General features: G+C 41.6%; 1 non-coding gene across 1 annotated transcript; it reads right to left on the bottom strand.

The window, feature by feature from the left end:
• Positions 1-898: 898 nt before the first annotated feature.
• Positions 899-994, bottom strand: LOC139418410 (small nucleolar RNA U13). Its single transcript, XR_011635325.1, has one exon. It is a non-coding gene; the product is annotated as a small nucleolar RNA U13 (small nucleolar RNA).
• Positions 995-22,327: the final 21,333 nt, after the last annotated feature.

Raw genomic sequence — 22,327 nt, 5'->3', positions numbered from 1 at the left:
TGTATGTTCCCTTTCGCAGCAGATAAGATCAGCTAGCAAGGGACATTGGACATTTCAGACTTGAAGTGCATCCAAATGCAATTGTGAAACATGCATTCTGTATTCATAAAGGGTATCAGAGTAGCAGTGCTGATCTAGGATCAGGTTCTTCCTGTCTATTCATTACAATCAAAAAGCAAAATTTATCCTAGATTAGCACTCCTACTCTGAGATACTTTGTGAGTACAGGCCCTGTAGTACTGAAAATCATACAAACACTGGTCTTACACAGGCAGCCCGATTCTGATTTTTTTTTTCATTAATTCAATGTGTCAAACTCATTCCACGGAGGGCCGAGTGTCGGTGGGTTTTCGCTCCTCTCTTGTATATGATTGATGAATTAAGGTCATTAATTAGTAAAAAAAATCTCCCCTCACCTGGTTGTCTGGGTCTTAATTGAAAGGAAAAACTAAAAACATTCCTGCAATAATGTCTTTTGACAAATCAAATATTTTCTTTTTCAGATCTGATCTGATAGGTCAAAATACCAATTAGTGAAATAAAGATCGGAATTGTGCTGCCTTTGTAAACGCAGCCTAAGAGCGTTGGAGTTTGGAAAAGCATTAGTACTTGAAATTAACATTCTGTCATTGATCACATGAAAATATATATTATTACTTTTACTCTGTTCAGGAGAAAATGTTTCCTGTAGGCTGGATGGGCTCATGAAGAAATGTTGTTCTGATTTCACTATAGGTTTTACATGTTGAACGAACTGCTGCTGTTTTCTTAGCCAGAACTCCACTTCGTCTCAAAGGATTTTCCCAGTGAAATACAAATGAAAAGTGTTTCTTTTTTTTAAAACATTATAAACATCATGTCATGTCATGATTTTTTCAAGTCATGATTTTGGTATCATAATCAGAAGGCTGATGTACATTGCGTAACAATAAGGCTGTACATATCACACAACATCTGTGATTAACCCATTCATCATATCTATGAACCAAAGGATCAGTAAGGTTATGTGTCATGTCATTAATTCATTAGTTATGACCATAGGTCTTCAGCTAACGGTGTGTGCCAAAAACCTTTGAATGTATTGTAATGTGAATAAATCTACATCAAACAATAAACACTGAGGTACTGTAGAATATCCGAGAGTTCCATTTCAACATTGAATGTTTTGTATGGTAGAACATTCAGCACCAATGCATTGTGGGAAAGGTTAAACGCTTCATGGGCATTTTTCAAACAGGGCCACGTTTGAATGTTGTCAAGTGTTTTAGATAGAAATGTCATGAATAGAGCTGACGTGATTCCTTACTTCACATGTTCTACATTGCATATTTCTATCTGAACGTTCCAAAAAAATAGTGTCCTACTGAACGTGCCCAAGGTTGTGTTCTGTTGCGTACTCTTCACCCAGACATTTGCACCCATTCACCCCTCATGCGTTTAAAAGCATCAGCAAAATAATGACTGGAGGAAGTTTGCTCCATTTCCTCACACCAGTTCATTGTTTTTGAATCCATGAGAGAAAGTTTATAAAATAGAATAACTTCACTACCTTGGCTGAGGTCGTCTGAGTCAACAACAACTATAAACATATGTTAATTTAGTGCCACTGCACTAAGTAAAATGCACTCTACTCAAATATAACGTCCAAATTCACCTTTTTCAATTCCAAGTCATCTGTTAAAAATTAATTATAATATTTAACTGGTATGCATTATACATTTTCATGTTTCTATATTGAGTAAATGGAACAAGGGGATCATCTACAAAAACTCTCCTTCCAGACACATATCAAACATTTCCAATCCAAAATCAAATCTATAATCGGCTTTCTATTCCTCAACAAAGCCTCCTTCACTCACGCCGCCCAACTTACCCTAGTAAAACTGACTATCCTACCGATCCTCGACTTTGGCGATGTCATCTACAAAATGGCTTCCAATACTCTACTCAGCAAATTGGATGTAGTCTATCACAGTGCCATCCGTTTTGTGCCTTATACCACCCACCACTGCGACCTGTATGCTCTAGTTGGCTGGCCCTCTCTACATATTCGTCGTCACTGGCTCCAGGTCATCTATAAGTCTATGCTAGGTAAAGCTCCGCCTTATCTCAGCTCACTGGTCACGATAACAACACCCACCCGTAGCACGCGCTCCAGCAGGTATATCTCACTGGTCATCCCTAAAGCCAACATCTTCTTTGGCCACCTTTCCTTCCAGTTCTCTGCTGCCAGTGACTGGAACAAATTGCAAAAATTGCTGAAGCTGGAGACTTACATTTCCCTCACCAACTTTAAACATCAGCTATCTGAGCAGCTAACCGATCGCTGCAGCTGTACATAGTCCATCTGTAAATAGCCCACCCAATCTACCTACCTCATCCCCATATTGTTTTTATTTACTTTTCTGCTCTTTTGCACACCAGTATTTCTACTTGCACATCATCATCTGTTCATCCATCACTCCAGTGTTAATCTGCTAAATTGTAATTACTTTGCTACTATGGCCTATTTATTACCGCCTCATGCCATTTGCACACACTGTATATAGACTTTATTTATTTATTTATTATATTGTGTTATTGACTGTCCGCTTGTTTATTCCATGTGTAACTCTGTGTTGTTGTTTCTGTCGCACTGCTTTGCTTTATCTTGGCCAGGTCGCAGTTGTGAACGAGAACTTGTTCTCAACTAGTTTACCTGGTTAAAAAAAGGTGAAATAATTTTTTTTATTTTTTTTAAAACTGTAACATACCTACAGGAAGTTGGTATCCTGCTCTGGAGTAATACTGCGTGTATAATTTCTACTTGGAAAGCGTGTATCATTTCTACTTGGAGAGCGTGTATCATTTCCACATTACTTAAAATCTAACTAATTCTCTCATCCCCCACATTCGTATGGGTAGATGTTGATTTGGTATTGGGGTTTCGCCCCTCCTCCCTAAAGTGTAAATTCATACATATGTACACTCCACCTCATTTTTACATGTAAAAGCAGTAGACTAGTGTAAGGAATACAGTAGGTGGAAACACCAATCCATTACTTATAAATAAATCCTTGAGGGGGGTTAAACGAGTGGACAGTTCAGTGTGGAGTGGAGTGTGGAGGGATGGAAGGAACAAGATTGGGATCAGGTTTAGTGGGTTGACTCGTTACAATGGCACAAGCATACGTGATTCTACAAATCCGCTGATATTGGGAAACTCACCCCAAAACATCGACTTCGGAGTCAAATAAAGAGGCCGAAATTGATCGCAAACGCTCAGTCAAACATCTCCTCTGCACTGTCTACATGTCTAATCAAAACGCAGAGCAGAAATTCCTTGTTGCTAATTAAAATGCTGCCCAAGGCAATCTCAATTTCAACACTTTAATGTCTAGTGGAAATAATAGAACTCTTGGTAAATTCTCAGCTGCCGTCTTTTTTAGATAGAAATTTTATTCTGAATGCTTAGCAGTCAGACTTTAGGACAGGACACAACACTATCTCGGTTGTTTCTCTAGTCATAATGACATAGTTAACACAATAGACAGGACACAGCACTATAAACACAGCACTCATAAACACAGCACTATCTCGGTTGCTTCTCTAGTCATAATGACATAGTTAACACAATAGACAGGACACAGCACTATCTCGGTTGTTTCTCTAGTCATAATGACATAGTTAACACACTAGACAGGACACAGCACTATCTCGGTTGCTTCTCTAGTCATAATGACATAGTTAACACACTAGACAGGACACAGCACTATCTCGGTTGTTTCTCTAGTCATAATGACATAGTTAACACACTAGACAGGACACAGCACTATCTCGGTTGTTTCTCTAGTCATAATGACATAGTTAACACACTAGACAGGACACAGCACTATCTCGGTTGCTTCTCTAGTCATAATGACATAGTTAACACACTAGACAGGACACAGCACTATCTCGGTTGCTTCTCTAGTCATAATGACATAGTTAACACACTAGACAGGACACAGCACTATCTCGGTTGTTTCTCTAGTCATAATGACATAGTTAACACACTAGACAGGACACAGCACTATCTCGGTTGCTTCTCTAGTCATAATGACATAGTTAACACACTAGACAGGACACAGCACTATCTCGGTTGCTTCTCTAGTCATAATGACATAGTTAACACACTAGACAGGAAACAGCATCATCTCGTTTGCTTCTTTAGTCATAATGACATAGTTAATGCCTAGTGCACTGTCTAGTGTTTTCGATGCAGACGATCATGAACTCCTGCTAGAGTTTTTAAAATGTTTTTTATTTTTATTTTTAGATCAAGCGGACTGCACGACAGAAGTCAATGTCTATCTGGTGATGGAGTTCAGTCTAATTTTCTTAACATAACCAGAGGAGTCCCACAAGGCCCAATGCTAGGCCCAATAGTGTTCACTGTTTACATGAATAATGTTGGTCTGTCCCCGAATAATAATAACTGGGGCTTACATCTCTATGTGGATGAGAGGCCAAATTGAGCCAGGCCACCGTTATAAATATCTAGGTATTTAGATTGACGATAAACTGTCCTTTATAACACACATTGATAAGCTGACTAAAAGTTTTGAGTAAAGATTGGTTTCCTTTATAGAAATAAATCCTGCCTCACTTTTGAAAATAGGAGGAAGATTGTTCAAGCAAAACTCCACCCAGTAATTGACTCTGGAAACTCAATCGACGTGTACGCAGCAGCTTCTGTGTTAAAACATCTAGATTCAGTCTGTAAATCAGCCTTGCGTTTTATCACTGGAGATAATTTTCGTACGCATCATTGTCTCTTATATAGTTCTGTTGGCTGGGAGTCTCTGACTACCAGAAGGACCCAACATCGGCTATTATTCGTATATAAAGCTCTCGTCCAGGAAATTCCCATCACCTCACTTCTGAACTAGAAATCTAGTAACTATAAGATTCTCTCTCTCAAGACTAGATGGTTCTAGAAGTTCCACAGGTCTCCTCTGAGTTAAGACTGGTTGGTTCTCGAGGTTCCACGGGTCTCCTCTGAGATAAGACTGTTTGGTACTAGAAGTTCCACGGGTAGGCTCTGAGATAAGACTGTTTGGTTCTAGAGGTTCCACGGGTCTCCTCTGAGATAAGACTGTTTGGTACTAGAGGTTCCACGGGTCTCCTCTGAGATAAGACTGGTTGGTTCTAGAGGTTCCACGGGTCTCCTCTGAGATAAGACTGTTTGGTACTAGAGGTTCCACGGGTCTCCTCTGAGATAAGACTGGTTGGTTCTAGAGGTTCCACGGGTCTCCTCTGAGTTTGGGAAGACTGCTTTCAGTTACTATGCCCCTCAGTCCTGGAATGACCTACAGGTCACTCTAAAACTTTATTCTTTGATCCCAAAAGATGAATTTAGTGCTCTGATTTTTTTTTTATGTGACCAATGAAAACTGCACTTGTTTTGATTGATTGTATATATTAGTTTCTAATGTCCTTTTAAACGGACTGCCATTTATTTTGAAATGTTGTAACTGTCATTTTGTACTGATCATGTTTAAATGTGTTGCTCACATTGCTTGAACTGTTGTTTTCAGGGCACCATTGGAAATGAGACTGTGGTCTCAATGGGTTCCCCTGGTTAAACAAAGGTTTATAAAACATGTAAAAAAATATATCTTGTACGTGTGACACATTTCCATGCATTTAATATTGTGTGACTTGAATAAGGTGGAAGACCTACTTTATATAATAAACTTGGTTCCCTGTAGAAGGGATGCGACACCTCACTACTTACCACATCTCACCACTCTTGCTCTGTATTGAAACCGCCTCAATTCACACCATGGAGCCTATGGAGGATAGTGTGATTTCTAAGAGAAGGTGATACCACAGCTCTTAAGGGAGAATAAATCAATCTATTTATTAAACAGGACATCAACACTACCACACCCACCATGAATGATACAAATAACAGAATTGATGCTGTTGATTTCAAACAGCATTGACCCGCCTCGTTCGTTGATCTGAAGGAGTTGTACGCCGTCGACCATGAGATAATGATGCAGAGGATGTCAGAGGTAGAGCTTTCAAGTCAAGCTCCCCTGGTGATTAAAAAAAATAAAAAGATAATTTCTAAATATCTTGATGGAAACAGTTCTTAACAGCCACATTTATAGCTTTTTTACAAATATTAAGAGTTTTGAATCAGAAGGGTGATGATGTACATTGCGTAACAACAAGGGTGTGTACACATCACAGCTAGACTGTGTTTTCCCCTCTTTCATTATATTCACAAAGCGAAGAATCACAAAACAGATGTTACTGCCTCAATCCCTTTAATTACTCACAGTGTCCTTTTTAATAGTATTGTACGCTTGAAAACACCTGAGATCTTTGAGCACCTACAATATAAATTGCTTTTTCAAACCAACACAACAAACCCTGCAATTTAATTGGGGTAATGAGGTGGGAAAAACACGCATTTCTAATTTAACTTCAGAAATATAAGTGATGCATTCTGTTTAGATTCCATCGGCTAGCTGATGACATTTTGGAGGCACCCTGGATTCTTCTCAATAGTCTGTCTTTGCTTCCTCAGGTTATTTTCCTCCTGTTCTCTCCTCACTTCTCACTGATGTTTTGAGAAGGCGAGGGGAGTACAGGAACAAAGACAAGGAAGCAAAGACAGACTATTGAGAAAAATCCAGGTTGCCTCCAAGAGTCTAGTCATGTTAGAGTTTATTTAAAGTGGAGTCACAACTCACTGTTACAAATGGAGGAACAAAACAAAGGAGGTTGAAGGGGTGTGGAGAAAGGCGAACAATGTTAACAAATATATATATAAAACAACACTGGACAAAAATTGAGGAGCAAATAGTCCATGACAAATAGTCTAAACAGTCCAGAAAGTCAATAGACCATAGGACAGGAAGTGGATGGAAGGAGGTGGACAGACAGAGAGAAAATGGACGGACGACTCACTAGTAAGGCAATGGCGTCTAGGTTTCGAGGAGATGAAACACTAACATTTTGAAAAGGAGGTGATTAAGAGATGAGGAGGACATGACACGTGGAAGCCAAAACAGATTTTTGAGCAATAGTCCCCTGATTCTAAATTATACTCTGAAAGGGCTTCCTTTTCATATGAGTTTTTCCTGTCAAGTTCACCATCCTGTGAAGGCCCGTGATGAGATTTTCTATTACACATGGTTTCCTCAAAAGCCTTTGATAATATCAGTTGCGGAAAACTCCTCATGGAAATATGTTTCACGATTAACAAGTAAGTGTTGGAATCATGAATAAGAAAAGTGTTGTTCATTGCATAATAAGAAGGCTGTACATATCACATAAAATCTGTGATTAACCCATTCATCATTTTTATGAATCAAATGATCAGATTTTTTTAATGGATGTCATTAATTCATTAGTTATGGCCATAGGACTTCAATTAACGGTGAGTGTCAAAAACCTGTGAATGTAATGTAACGTCAAACAATATACATCAAATATTAAACACTGAGGTACTGTAGATATGATGCAAAATTATTCAGAGTTCCATTTCGACATGGAATGCATTGCATGGTAATACAGTCAACCCCAGTGCATTGTGGGAAAACTTAAAAGCTTCATGGGTATTTTTCAAACAGGGCCACGTTTGAACGTTGTCAAGTGTTTTAGATAGAAATGTCATGAATGGAGCTGACGTGATTCCTTACTCTACATGTTCTACATTGCATAATTCTATCTGAACGTTCCAAAACGTTGTGTCCTGCTGAACGTGCCCCAGGTTGTGGTATGTTGCGTACCCTTCACCCAGAAATGTGCACCTGTTCGTTCACCTCTCATGCGTTTAAAAGCATCAGCTTGGTTGGAGGGAATTTGCTCCATACTCCTTAAACTAGTCCATAGTTTTTTAATCTATGGGAGAGAGTTAATAGAATATAATTACTTTTTTTTTCTCAGAGGAAATTACTACCTTGGCTGAGGTCCTCTGAGTCAACAACTTGACTATAAACATATGTTCATTTAGTGCCACTGCTGAGCCAAATGCACTCTACTCAAATTTGTCAAAATTCACCTCTTGCTACTGGACGTCATCTGTTAAAAATTATTTATTATATTTAACTTGTATGCATGGAATATTTTCATGTTTCTATATTGAGTAAATGGAACAAGGGGAGCATCTACTTTTCACTGTAACATTGGTACCTACAGGAAGTTGGTATCCTGCTCTGGAGACATCCTGATGTCACATTATAAAATAGCATGTATAATTTTAATGCAAGCTTCTGAGCATTCCAGAGTGGCAGGTAGCCTAGTGGTTAGAGCATCGGGCCAGTAACTGAAACGTTGCTGGATCAAACCCCTGAGCGGACAAGGTAAAACACCTGTCAATCTATCAAGTTAACCTACTTTTCCCCAGGCCCTGTGGATGTCGATTAAGGAACCTCTCTGATTCAGAGGGGTTGGGTTAAATGTGAAAGAGGCATTACATTTGAAGGCATTCAGTTGTTCGACTGACTAGGTATCCCCCTTTCAAGTCCTTGAACATATTTCATGGAAATAGAGTCATCACCAATGCATTGTGGGAAAGCTTCATTGCAATTTTTGTGGGTCAACTGAAATTACATAGTTTGACTATTTACAGTTGGAAAAATCATCAGAATGGGATTACTAATACTTCTGGGGTCAAATAAACAGCTATTAAAGTACTGCTGAACCAAATATGCACTCATTTAAAACGTAATCGCAGTGTACAAATTCAGTACAAGCCTGAATTACTTTAACGTTGAGTAAAGGATATGACTGAGGGGAAACAGCAACTCTCATCTGTAACCTACAGGAGGTTAAGAAAATACAGAACCACTCTTGCCCTGAAGACCTCCTTTAACTCACGTCATGTCATGGATGTGATCTGAATTTACTATTTAACCCGTACCTACTTCCTAGCAACTCATGTAGACTAGACCTGACAGGATTGTGGAAAGGTGAATTAGATCTGAGAGGATAGGACAGATGAATTAGATCTGAGAGGATTGTGGAAAGGTCAAACTAGATATTAGATCATTGAAAAGGTGAAAGCAACATGGCAACATATCTTCCCAGCCAATCAGATCTAAAGGAGGTGCCTATAGGGTGTAAGGGCTATAGGGATTGATTTGGAATTCAGAATTAGATGAAAACATAGTGTGCACAACGGGTGAGTTTCTTTTGGACTGGGGTACCGGGCCATGACAAAACCAACTTGCCCAATTTCTACACTCCAACAGCAGGCAGTGTGATGTGACACTTTTGTTAACGATTTCATTAAAAGTGTAATCTGTCATTTTAATTCTGGTAAAAATTATTGACCGAGCAGGGCTCAAGTGGAGGATCAGGAGGGTGATGTACATTGCGTAACATTGAGGTTATACATGCCACAGATGATGTGCTGTGTTCCTCCCGTTCATCATATTCATGAACCTAGCGATCGGTGATAGCTGAAGGGGCCTCACCAGGTTAGGATTAGCCTAAAGGGGCCTCTCCAGGTTGGATTAGCCTAAAGGGGCCTCTCCAGGTTAGGATTAGCCTAAAGGGGCCTCTCCAGGTTAGGATTAGCCTAAAGGGGCCTCACCAGGTTAGGATTAGCCTAAAGGGGCCTCTCCAGGTTAGGATTAGCCTAAAGAGGCCTCTCCAGGTTAGGATTAGCCTAAAGGGGCCTCACCAGGTTTGGATTAGCCTAAAGGGTTCTCTCCAGGTTAGGATTAGCCTAAAGAGGCCTCACCGGGTTTGGATTAGCCTAAAGGGGCCTCTCCAGGTTATGATTAGCCTAAAGAGGCCTCACCAGGTTTGGATTAGCCTAAAGGGGCCTCTCCAGGTTAGGATTAGCCTAAAGATGCTTCACCAGTTTTAGATTAGCCTAAAGGGGCCTCTCCAGGTTATGATTAGCCTAAAGGGGCCTCTCCAGGTTAGGATTAGCCTAAAGGGGCCTCACCAGGTTTGGATTAGCCTAAAGGGGCCTCAACAGGTTATGATTAGCCTAAAGGGTCCTCTCCAGGTTAGGATTAGCCTAAAAGGGCCTCTCCAGGTTAGGATTAGCCTAAAGGGGCCTCTCCAGGTTAGGATTAGCCTAAAGGGTTATCCCCAGGTTAGGATTAGCTGAAAGGGGCCTCACCAGGTTTACATTAGCCTAAAGGGGCCTCTCCAGGTTAGGACTAGCCTAAAGGGTTCTCCCCAGATTTGGATTAGCCTAAAGGGGCCTCTCCAGGTTAGGATTAGCCTAAAGAATTCTCCCCAGGTAAGGATTAGCCTAAAGGGGCCTCTCCAGGTTAGGATTAGCCTAAAGGGGCCTCACCAGGTTTGGATTAGCCTAAAGGGGCCTCACCAGGTTTGGATTAGCCTAAAGGGGCCTCTCCAGGTTAGGATTAGCCTAAAGGGGCCTCTCCAGGTTAGGATTAGCCTATACATTTGAGGTAATAGCCTGCAGTGTCCTTTATTTATGGTTTGTTTAGAATATTCAATATTATTCTATACTTTAATGCAACTAGAACTAGAATGTGTTGTTGTGTAAGAAAAAAAAACAATAAAACTTGCAATTAAATTGGCAAATATTGTGGGAAATATATGAACATATTAAATTAATTTCAAACATTTTGCTCTTTTGAATATTCAGCACTGATGCAATCTGGTAAATTGCAAGCTAGAGATACTTGGGTTTGATCTAAATTGCGTGTCAAACTCATTTCACAGAGGGCTGAGGGTCTGCAGATTTTTGCTCCTCCCTTGTACTCGATTCATGAATTAAGGTCACTAATTAGGTCTCTCACTCCTCTCACCTGGTTGTCTAGGTCTTAATTGAAAGGAAAATAAATCAAAAACAGCAGACACTAGGCCCCTCCAACTCAACTCTGGACCTCGAACCCAGTGCCACTGCATTTTTTCATTGTTCCCCTCTAATCAGGGACTGGTTTAGACCAGGTGGGTGCAATTCATTATCAGGTAGAACAGAAACAGCCCAGTGGTCTGTATTGGGTGCTTGAGTCAGGGTATTGGGTGCTTGGGTCTGGGTATTGGGTGCTTGGGTCTGGGTATTGGGTGCTTGGGTCTGGGTATTGGGTGCTTGAGTCAGGGTATTGGGTGCTTGGGTCTGGGTATTGGGTGCTTGGGTCTGGGTATTGGGTGCTTGGGTCTGGGTATTGGGTACTTGGGTCTGGGTATTGGGTGCTTGGTTCTGGGTATTGGGTACTTGGGTCTGGGTATTGGGTGTTTGGTTCTGGGTATTGGGTACTTGGGTCTGGGTATTGGGTACTTGGGTCAGGGTATTGGGAGCTTGGGTCAGGGTATTGGGTGCTTGGGTCAGGGTATTGGGTTCTTGGGTCTGGGTATTGGGTGCTTGGTTCTGGGTATTGGGTGCTTGGTTCTGGGTATTGGGTGCTTGGGTCTGGGTATTGGGTGCTTGGGTCTGGGTATTGGGTGCTTGGGTCTGGGTATTGGGTGCTTGAGTCAGGGTATTGGGTGCTTGGGTCTGGGTATTGGGTGCTTGGTTCTGAGTATTGGGTACTTGGGTCTGGGTATTGGGTGTTTGGTTCTGGGTATTGGGTGCTTGGGTCTGGGTATTGGGTGCTTGGGTCTGGGTATTGGGTGCTTGAGTCAGGGTATCGGGTGCTTGGGTCTGGGTATTGGGTGCTTGGGTCTGGGTATTGGGTACTTGGGTCTGGGTATTGGGTGCTTGGGTCTGGGTATTGGGTGCTTGGGTCTGGGTATTGGGTATTGAGTGTACAGACAGATCTGTTTTTATATGCTCTAATTATCTGAAACCCCTCGCTAATGGCCACACTGAGTGAATCTTGCGAGAGTATTAAAAACCTGACTTATTGCCATACACTAGACCTTGGGTGGTGTCAAGAAGTCTGATTTAACGAGAGGTAACATTATATTATGTGAGTATCAGGCTGTTGTAGGCCTTGGGACTAAAAAGGACTATATACCTGCGTCATAAACCCCATATTCAGAAAGTGTTCTCCACGTAAGTCATCTGGGCCAGAGCACTGCACCAATTAGGAAGCAGAAATTAGTACTTCATACAGAGTCTGGATGGGAAATTAAAGTTTATTCATGGAAGGGATTTTACACAGAATAATTTAATGTGACATTTCCATTATCTCAACTCATTTGTAATTTCAATGTAAAGAGAATGAGGTAATGACTGAGGACTATTTCATTCTAAACCTAAGAGAATGAGGTAATGACTTCCGGGTGAGGACTATTTCACTGTAAACCTAAGAGAATGAGGTAATGACTGCCGGGTGAGGACTGTTTCACTGTAAATCTAAGATAGTGAGGTAATGACTGCCGGGTGAGGACTATTTCACTGTATACCTAAGAGAATGAGGTAATGACTGCCGGGTGAGGACTGTTTCACTGTAAATCTAAGATAGTGAGGTAATGACTGAAGACTATTTCACTGTAAACCTAAGAGAATGAGGTAATGACTGCCGGGTGAAGACTATTTCATTCTAAACCTAAGAGAATGAGGTAATGACTTCCGGGTGAGGACTATTTCACTGTAAATCTAAGATAGTGAGGTAATGACTGCCGGGTGAGGACTGTTTCACTGTAAACCTAAGAGAATGAGGTAATGACTTCCGGGTGAGGACTGTTTCACTGTAAATCTAAGATAGTGAGGTAATGACTGCCGGGTGAGGACTGTTTCACTGTAAACTGCCGAAAATTATTTGTCATCTCCGAGTCTTTTAACCCAACCCCTCTGTTCCATCGGAGCTGTTATCTCCTACCAAACTCAATAGTTGGAATCTGTCTGAAGTGTGAAGCCTGAACAGTCCCTACAGTCCCTGAAGGGTTTGATTTAAACAGCAAAAAATGATCCTCTTACCATATGATTTAACTACCTAATCATATAGAAATTGCATTTCCAATCAAGAAGGCAAATCACAGCTCTGATACATCTCCAGATCTTTTTTTTTTTTTTTTCAATAAGCCAAATTATGCTGAATGTGAAATATTTGTTTTGGTTATCCCTAGTCCCATTTTAATGATGCTATTACTTCTCTGTTTGAAGACCTGTGATTGTATGTTACAGTATTTACAGTCTCGTGTCAGATAGCCCGACAGCCGTCTGCACTGATGGCTCCTGTCAACGGCAAGAATGACGCCATCTGATGGAGGATATGTAGATTTTAAAACTCGACTAAGTACAGTATTGGACCACGCAGAGAAAGAATGTGGTCTGATACGCTGCTCTACATTCATTTCCATTACCCAGATTCCCTCATTGAGTTTGATGCATTTTTACAACCAACAGTGAGCTTGTTGATGACATCGTATTAGCAACCTCTCTCTCCCTCAATGTGAGCTAGACAAAGGAGATGATTGTGGACTATAGGAAAAGGAGGGCCGAACTGGCCCCATTTAACATTGATGGGGCTGAAGTGGAACGGGTCGAGAGTTTCAAATTCTTTGGTGTCCACGTCACCAACAAACTATCATGGTCCAAAAAATATTTGCCATTGGTCCCCAGACCTTGAAAAGTTCTACAGGTGCACCTTCGAGCTCATCCTGACCGGTTGCATCACCGCCTGGTATGGCAACTGCTCGGCATCTGACCGCAAGGCGCTAAAGAGGGTAGTGCGTACGGCCCAGTACATCACTGGGGCAAAGCTTTCTGCCATCCAGGACCTCTATACCAGGCGGTGTCAGAGGAAGGCCCTAAAAATTGTCAAAGACTCCAGTCACCCAAGTCATAGCGGTACCGGAGCACCAAGTCTAGGACCAAACAGCTCCTGAACATCTTCAACCCCCAAGCCATAAGACTGCTGAACAATGAATCAAATGGCCACCCGGACTATTTGCATTGACACCCCCCCCCCCCCCCCCCCCCCCCGCTTTTTTTTTACTCTATTTCTTAAACCGCATTGTTGGTTGTAAATAAGCATTGCATGTGACAAATAAAATTCTATTTGATTTGTAATAAGAGAGAGAGAGAGAGAGAGAGAGAGAGAGAGTACAGCCACAAGTCACCGGTTCCACCTTTGTCTGGTGGCTATGGGAAGGACAGAGAGGGTAGTGTAGCGACTCCAAAGGTGGTTGACCAGTTGACATTTTCACTTTGCCTCTGTCAGTCAGGGGGAATGGCTTGTGACAGGCAGCTAGGATTGGCCTGGGTCAACGCCCAGCGATGACTCCTCGGGCTCAGGCTACACAGACAGCTCCATGTGGAACCTGAGATAAGCACCAGGATTAGGGCCGGCCCTAGCCCCTAAGCGCATTAAGCTAACGCTTAGGGCCTCGGGGCCGCTAGGGGGCCCCCAACTAAAATAAATACACACATTACTCACACACGAACGCCTGTGGTCAGTTAAAGTAGGGTCAAAAGGATACCAGGCACACCATGTTTGACTCGGTTATACAACATGCTGTCACGACAACTGTCAAGTAACATTGAAGTCCTCTAACTAAGCCAGCAGTCTCAACCTGATCAATAAACAAAAATATTCAGGGATCCAGAAAACATTTCCCCAATTTCCCCATGTGGGTATCCGGTGGACCAGGTGGGTGGGTGCAGGCTAGCCCACAGCAATCCCACATCAGGCCAACACAGGCTAGCCCAGCATAACATAAGTGGTGTAAACTATATAAACTTTGTAGTATTAAAACATCTCTGAGATGTTATTGCCTAATACTAAGTGTTAATTCCCTAACACTGACAAAGTGTAACATCGTCAGCACTAAGCAAAGTGTTAATTTAACACTATAAAAGTGTGGACCCCAGTGTTCAATGTAATACTGTCCGTGTTGATTTAAAACACAGGAGAATTTGCTGTGAAGTTGGAATTTTACAATATTTCCACAATGCAGGCCTTCATGTTTAGAGTCATTGAAATGATTTGTGTTTCAGCGATAGCTTTGTTTTGCACAGTGAAAGGAAGATGGACAGATTGTTAACTTATTGTGTCAGCATTTCAAAATGTTGCAATAACTTTTTCCAAATTGGGAAACCTACTGTAGTGACAAAAGTAAACATTCCTTAGCCTGCGGTGGTGCTTTTTTTATGTATTTTTGTCTCCAGGTGAAATGTATTCTAATGAGCCTTTTAAAAGGGTGAAAACGGGTGAAGAAATATACAGTATTGTGTGGTTGAAATCCATAAATCACACTGCATCCTTTGTGTGAGACTGCACACATAGGAGAAGCATACCGCATCCTTTCTTTCCTGTACGGAGTTGGCAGGTCGACAATTAATTTACAGGGATTACCCCCTCAAAGGTGTTTGTGTAGCATTCTCACTGCTTTGAATGAGTCAGTGTCAAACTGACAATTTACCTGACCAAACAACACAACTGCATGAGTCTTTTAGGAGGATGTTGAAATTGCTGAAGAAGCCTAAAATTTGCAGTTTCTCTTCTTTATGTCTCTATTTGGTTTGGTCAAGGTGTGATTTGGGTGGGCATTCTATGTTCTGTTTTCTATGTTTTTGTATTTCTATGTTTTGGCCGGGTATGGTTCTCAATCAGGGAAAGCTGTCTATCGATGTCTCTGATTGGGAATCATACTTAGGCAGCCTTTTTCCCTTCTGTCATTGTGGGTAGTTGTCTTTATTAGGGGCGATGATCCATGGCAAGAAGCCTTCAGTGATGATCCATGGCACGAAGCCTCCAGTGATGATCCATGGCACGAAGCCTCCCATGATGATCCATGGCACGAAGCCTCCCGTGATGATCCATGGCACGAAGTCTCCAGTGATGATTAATGGCACGAAGCCTCCAGCGGGGAGTCATGGCACGAAGCCTCCAACGACGGCCTCCAGTCCGGAGCCTCCAGCGACGGCCTCCAATCCGGGGCCCGCAACAAGGGTCTCCAATCCGGGGCCCGCAACGAGGGTCTCCAATCCGGGGCCCGCAACGAGGGTCCCCAGTCCGGGGTCGGCAATGAGGGTCCCCGCACCAGAGGCGCCACCAAAGTGGGGTGAGCCAGAGGTGGAGCGGGGTCTATGTCCCGCACCAGAGCCGCCACCGTGGATAGATGCCCACCCAGACCCTCCCTTAAAGGTTCAGGTTTTGTGGCTGGAGTCCGCACCTGGGGGGGGGGGGTGGTACTGTCACGCCCTGACCTTAGAGGGCCTTTTTAGTTGTCTTTATTAGGGGCACTATATCCCTTGTAAGCTTCACGGTTGTTTTGTTACTTCTTGTTTTTTTGTTGGCGACATTCTAATAAAAGTAAAATGTACGCTCACCACGCCGCGCTTTGGACTTCCTTGAACGACGGCCGTGACAGGTAGGCCTAAAAATATAAATAATAAATCATTCCCCCACCCATCTTCAAGGTCCCAAGCAGTCATTCTGATTCCCATGTAAAATAGCCTTTATAGTGATTAAAATATCACCCATAAACTTTTGGGGATATATAAATATCTTTTGAAAAAGTCATTTTTCTCTCATGGCTAACTACAGTGCCGTCAGAAAGTATTCATACCCCCTGACTTATTCCACATTTGTTGTTCCAGCTTGAATTCAAAAGGCTTAAATATATTATTATTATTTCTCACACATCTACTTACAATAAGTGAAAACATGTTAGACGTTTTTGCAAATTTATTAAATTAATTACAGAAATACCCCTGAGTCAATACCTTGTAGAAGCACCTTTGGCATCGATTACAGCTGTCATGGCGTTGGCCTGGGGGGTAGGTTTATGACAGTCATAAATACCTCTTCCCCCTTTTTCCTCTCTCTACCCTACTGATGTTACATTTGCAAAACCCTTGGTTAACATAGAGATTCTGGGAACATCAGAAGGTGGCAGGGGAAATGAACTATATTCTGGTAATCCGACCAATGGAACATATGCGTTGGTACTTATTGAATATGATGTCAGTTCGGTTGTCATCTGAGACATTCTCATCAATGATAAGATGACATCAACTCTACAGTGGAAAGTCTACACATCAGAGTTATCGGATTCACATGGAATTGTTGTTCAATTTAAATGTTTGAATATGAAATTATTTGTGGGATGAAACGTGATTTTGTCTTCTAAAATGTGAGATTTGGGGTTTCATAAGATAGGGCTCTGCTCAATCAGTGGCCCGCCCTGTGAAGGGACATGGGCTATAAAACTTTTCAAACACGCCCTTCTCTCCCTTCCTATATAAGCCCTTGACGACAATATAACCTCCTGTTCCGAGGATGTAGGACGACGGTCCAATGTGAACTTTGAACTCTTATTCACTACAGAAGTGATGCCTCCTAGCCGTTGAGTTAGCAACAGCAGATGCAAACGAGGGTTAGGAAGGAACAGACAGAGTATCCCGTCTATCACCCAACGACGTTACTACAACGTATCCAATTGACAACCAGAGACATTCTTCAAAGGACTCGGTTTGGCAACACTGCCTTCTATCTACCACCAACATACCAAAGCGCAGCTTAGAGTAAATATTTATGGGCGGTAATTTAGAATGCACAAGATACTGTATTTACGATAGCACAGCTTCTCCCAGGGTCCCTCAGTCTTCCCGCTCTTTCACTGAAACCAAGCCCTTTTCTTTTGTGTAACCATTTCTGTTCCGCCCGCTAGGGACGTTTTCCTTCATGATGTAATTTGTAATCAAGTTATGATTTAATTAAATGTATTTGTAATTCTGTGTGATTAGTTAGGTATTTAGTAAATAAATAATTAACCCCAATTTTGTATTGCTAATTCAAATTGTTAGCCAGGGTTCGTGCAGATAACCAAGAATTTACAACTGTCAGATGAGACTGAATTAAGATGATGATTAATATTGACTGCTATTGATGTAAAATATTACTAGGTCTTTAAGAGTTTATTCAGAAGATAGCAGCTCTATAAATATTCAAATCAAATCAAATCCAAATCAAATCAAATGTTATTTGTCACATACACATGGTTAGCAGATGTTAATGCGAGTGTAGCGAAATGCTTGTGCTTCTAGTTCCGACAATGCAGTAATAACAAGTAATCTAACTAACAATTCCAAAACTACTGTCTTGTACACAGTGTAAGGGGATAAAGAATATGTACATAAGGATATATGAATGAGTGATGGTACAGAGCAGCATAGGCAAGATACAGTAGATGGTATCGAGTACAGTATGTACAAATGAGATGAGTATGTAAACAAAGTGGCATAGTTTAAAGTGGCTAGTGATACATGTATTACATAAGGATACAGTCGATGATATAGAGTACAGTATATACATATGCATATGAGATGAATAATGTAGGGTAAGTAACATTATATAAGGTAGCATTGTTTAAAGTGGCTAGTGATATATTTACATCATTTCCCATCAATTCCCATTATTAAAGTGGCTGGAGTTGAGTCAGTGTCAGTGTGTTGGCAGCAGCCACTCAGTGTTAGTGGTGGCTGTTTAACAGTCTGATGGCCTTGAGATAGAAGCTGTTTTTCAGTCTCTCGGTCCCAGCTTTGATGCACCTGTACTGACCTCGCCTTCTGGATGATAGCGGGGTGAACAGGCAGTGGCTCGGGTGGTTGATGTCCTTGATGATCTTTATGGCCTTCCTGTGACATCGGGTGGTGGAGGTGTCCTGGAGGGCAGGTAGTTTGCCCCCGGTGATGCGTTGTGCAGACCTCACTACCCTCTGGAGAGCCTTACGGTTGAGTGGTTTCGTGGTGCCCGACTCTCTAGTTCATTACATTTACATGATTAGCTCAATCAGGTAATATTAATTATGGAGAAATTATTTTATAGAATAGCATGTCATATAACTTCATCCAGCATAGCCAAAGACACAACACAGCTGTGAGTCTTTCTGGGTAAGTCTCTAAGAGCTTTCCACATGTGAATTGTATAACAATTTCCCATCGTTTTTTCCACGAAAATATTCAAGCTTTGTCAAATTGGTTGTTGATCATTGCTAGGCAACCATTTCAGGTCAGATTTTCAAGTAGATTTAAGTCAAAACTGTAATTTAGCCACTCAGAGGAAGTTCAAGTTTTCCTCTAGGCTTTGCCTGTGCTTAGCTCCATTCCATTATTTTTTTTCATCCAGGGAAACTCCCCAGTCCATAATGATTACAAGCATACCCATAACATGGTACAGCCACCACCATGCTTGAAATTATGGATAGTGTGTCACGATCGTTATAAGGAGTGGACCAAGATTCAGCGTGGTTTGTTTCCATCCTTTTATTTGGAAGAGAAACTTAAAGAACAAAAACAATAAAGTGAATAAACGAAACGTGAAGCTAATATAATGCTCGCAGGCAACGATACCTAGACAAGATCCCACAAAGCACAATCGGAATATGGCTACCTAAATATGATCCCCCAATCAGAGACAACGATAAACAGCTGCCTCTGATGGGGAACCATACCAGGCCAACATAGAAATATAATTACCTAGATAACCCACCCTTAATCACACCCCGACCTAACCATCATAGAGAATAAAAGCTTAGGACGTGACAGAGTGGTAATGTGTTGTATTGGATTTGCACCAGACGTAACACTTTGAATTCAGGACAAAAAGTTCATTGCTTTGCCAATTTTTATTCTACCAGTATTACTTTAGTGCCTGGTACAGGCTTCTGTCTTTTCCCTCTGTCAATTAGGTTAGCATTGTGGAGTGACTACAATGTTGTTGATCCATCCTCAGTTTTCTCTTACCACAGCCATTAAACTCTGTAACTGTTGTAATGTCACCATTTGCGTCATGGTGAAATCCCTAAGAGGCTTCCTTCCTTTTTGGTAATTGAGTTAGGAATGACGCCTGTACCTTTGTAGCACCTGGATGTATTGATACAACATCCAAATTATAATTAATAACTTCACCATGCTCAAAGATAATTGTATGTGTGGGGGTACAGAGATTAGGTATTCGTTCAAAAATCATGATAAACACTATTATTGTACACATAGTCCATGCAATTTATTATGTGAACTTGTTAAGCACATTTTTACCCCTGAACACAATAAGGCTTGCCATAACAACGGGGTTGAATACTTATTGACTTAAGACATTTCAACTTTCATTTTGAATTCATTTGTAAACATTTAGAAAAACATAAATCCACTTGAACATTATGGGGTATTGTGTGTAGGCCAGTGACAAAATTTCAATTGAATCCATTTTAAATTCAGGCTGTAATGTAACAAAACGTTGAAAAAGTCAAGGGGTCTGAATACTTTCTGAAGACACCGTACCAGGAAGTTTGAAAAGACAGGCTGAGTGGGCGGGGAACTTATATTCATGAGCTTGCCTTCATTGACAGCTCTTAGAAACACCTATGTCGAGAACCTTGGATTCAGTGAGCAGTAAAATCATCTCAAGCAAATTTGGTGATACACAAAGCAACTCAAACAACATTGAAATTGCATCAATGGTGTAAACATTTTTGTACATCTCCCGTTTGCCATGTCTCTTGTGAAACAGTTCACAGCAGCAGTGACGGATGTGTTAACATGACAAATGCGTCAGAGTTTTGAACAACCTTCCCCTCCTTTTATTTCATGCTGGCTGAAAACCTAGCTAGCCAGTAACACATACCAGACACAGAAGAAATGGGAAACATATAAGTATCTTTGCCATAGTTGAATAGAGTAATCATTTAATTATATTTGTAGGGACTCTTTTTACCAACAATCGATGAAAAAGGTTTTATTCTCAGGAATTCAGTCTTCTCCGGATTATCTCTCCAACCTCCATTCTGTCACAGCTCTGAGAAGCAGAGCTTCTGGTGTGATTACATCATGTAGGTCTGATATCTGATTGGCGGTTAACTTTAGAGTAATGCTATTGGTCAACAACTTAGATTTTGAATCCAAACAACGCAGATACACACACTTTATTTCTCTCTCCCTCTCCTATGAGCTACGGGCCATGGCTCAAGCCGTGGTTTCTTTGTTTCTCTCTCTGATCATGCTTAGAATAATGATTTGTTAACGTCAGCATTGCATTGAAACTTAAGCTCTATGCCTTGTATGTGAATTAAACAGCATGCTCATTACACAGGTGCACCTTGTGCTGGGGACAATAAACGGCCACTCTAAAATGTGCAGTTTTGTCACACAACACAATGCCACAGATGTCTAAAAATTTGAGGGAGAGTGCAATTTGCATGCCGACTGCAGAAATGTCCACCAGAGCTGTTGCCAGATAATTAAATGTTAATTTCTCTACCATAAGTCAACTCCAATGTCGTTTTAGAGATTTCGTCAATATGTCTAACCAGCCTCACAAGCGCAGACCACATATAGCCACCCCAGGACCTCCACATCAGGCTATTTCACCGGTAGGATCATCTGAGACCAGCCACCCAGACAGCTGATGAAAGTGTGGGTTTGCACAACCAAAGAATTTCTGCACAAACTGTCAGAAACCGTCTCAGTGAAGCTCATCTGTGCGTTCGTCGTCCTCACCAGGGTCTGGACCGGACTATACACTTCAGTGGGAAATGGCATGCTGGAGAAGTGTGCTCTTCATGGATGAATCCCGGGTTTCAACTGTACCTGGCGAGCAGTATGCTGATGTCAACCCAAGGTGGCAGTGGGGTTATGGTATGGGCAGGAATAAGCTACGGACAACGAACACAATTGCATTCGATGGCAATTTGAATGCACAGAGACACTATGACAAGATCCTGAGGCCCACTGTAGAGCCATTCATCCTCCTACATCACTTCATGTTTCAGCATGATAAGGCTTGGCCCCATGTCACAAGGATCTCTACACAATTCCTGGAAGCTGAAAATGTCCAAGTTCTTCCGTGGCCCTGCATACTCACCAGACATGTCACCCATTCAGGCTGTATCACAACCGGCCGTGATTGGGAGTCCCATAGGGCGGCGCACAATTGGCCCAGCGTCATCTGGGTTTGGCCGGTGTAGGCCGTCACTGTAGATAGTAATTTGTTCTTAACTGACTTGTCTAGTTAAATATATATTATTATTTTTTACATTTGAGCATGTTTGGAATGCTCTGGATCAAAGTGTACAACAGCGTGTTCTAGTTCCCGCCCAAATCCAGCCACTTTGCACAGCCATTGAAGAGGAGTGGGACAGCATTCTACAGGCCTCAATCAACAGCCTGATCAACTCTATGTGAAGGAGATGTGTAGCGCTGCATGAATGGTGGTCACACCAGATATGGACTGGTTTTCACTCCCCTACCTTTGTTTTAATATGGGTTTTGAACATTATAATTTGTTTACAAGCATGATAGTTGTACTGTCAGTTCTTGGTTGAAGCAACTTGCTTGCCATCAGCCAATCAACGTTTCTCAACGAGTTCAAAGCACTTGAATTAACATTTCTCAAAATAATGTATCTCTTCTAAATGATTTCAAATGTTCTTATATTCTGTTTTGTTTACTGACTTGACTGACTAG

Source organism: Oncorhynchus clarkii, chromosome 1 (assembly GCF_045791955.1).
Source record: "Oncorhynchus clarkii lewisi isolate Uvic-CL-2024 chromosome 1, UVic_Ocla_1.0, whole genome shotgun sequence".
In the NCBI taxonomy this organism is placed as follows: domain Eukaryota; kingdom Metazoa; phylum Chordata; class Actinopteri; order Salmoniformes; family Salmonidae; genus Oncorhynchus; species Oncorhynchus clarkii.
The sequence above is the reverse complement of the archived record's forward strand: the minus strand, read 5'-3'. Positions and strand labels throughout refer to the sequence as shown.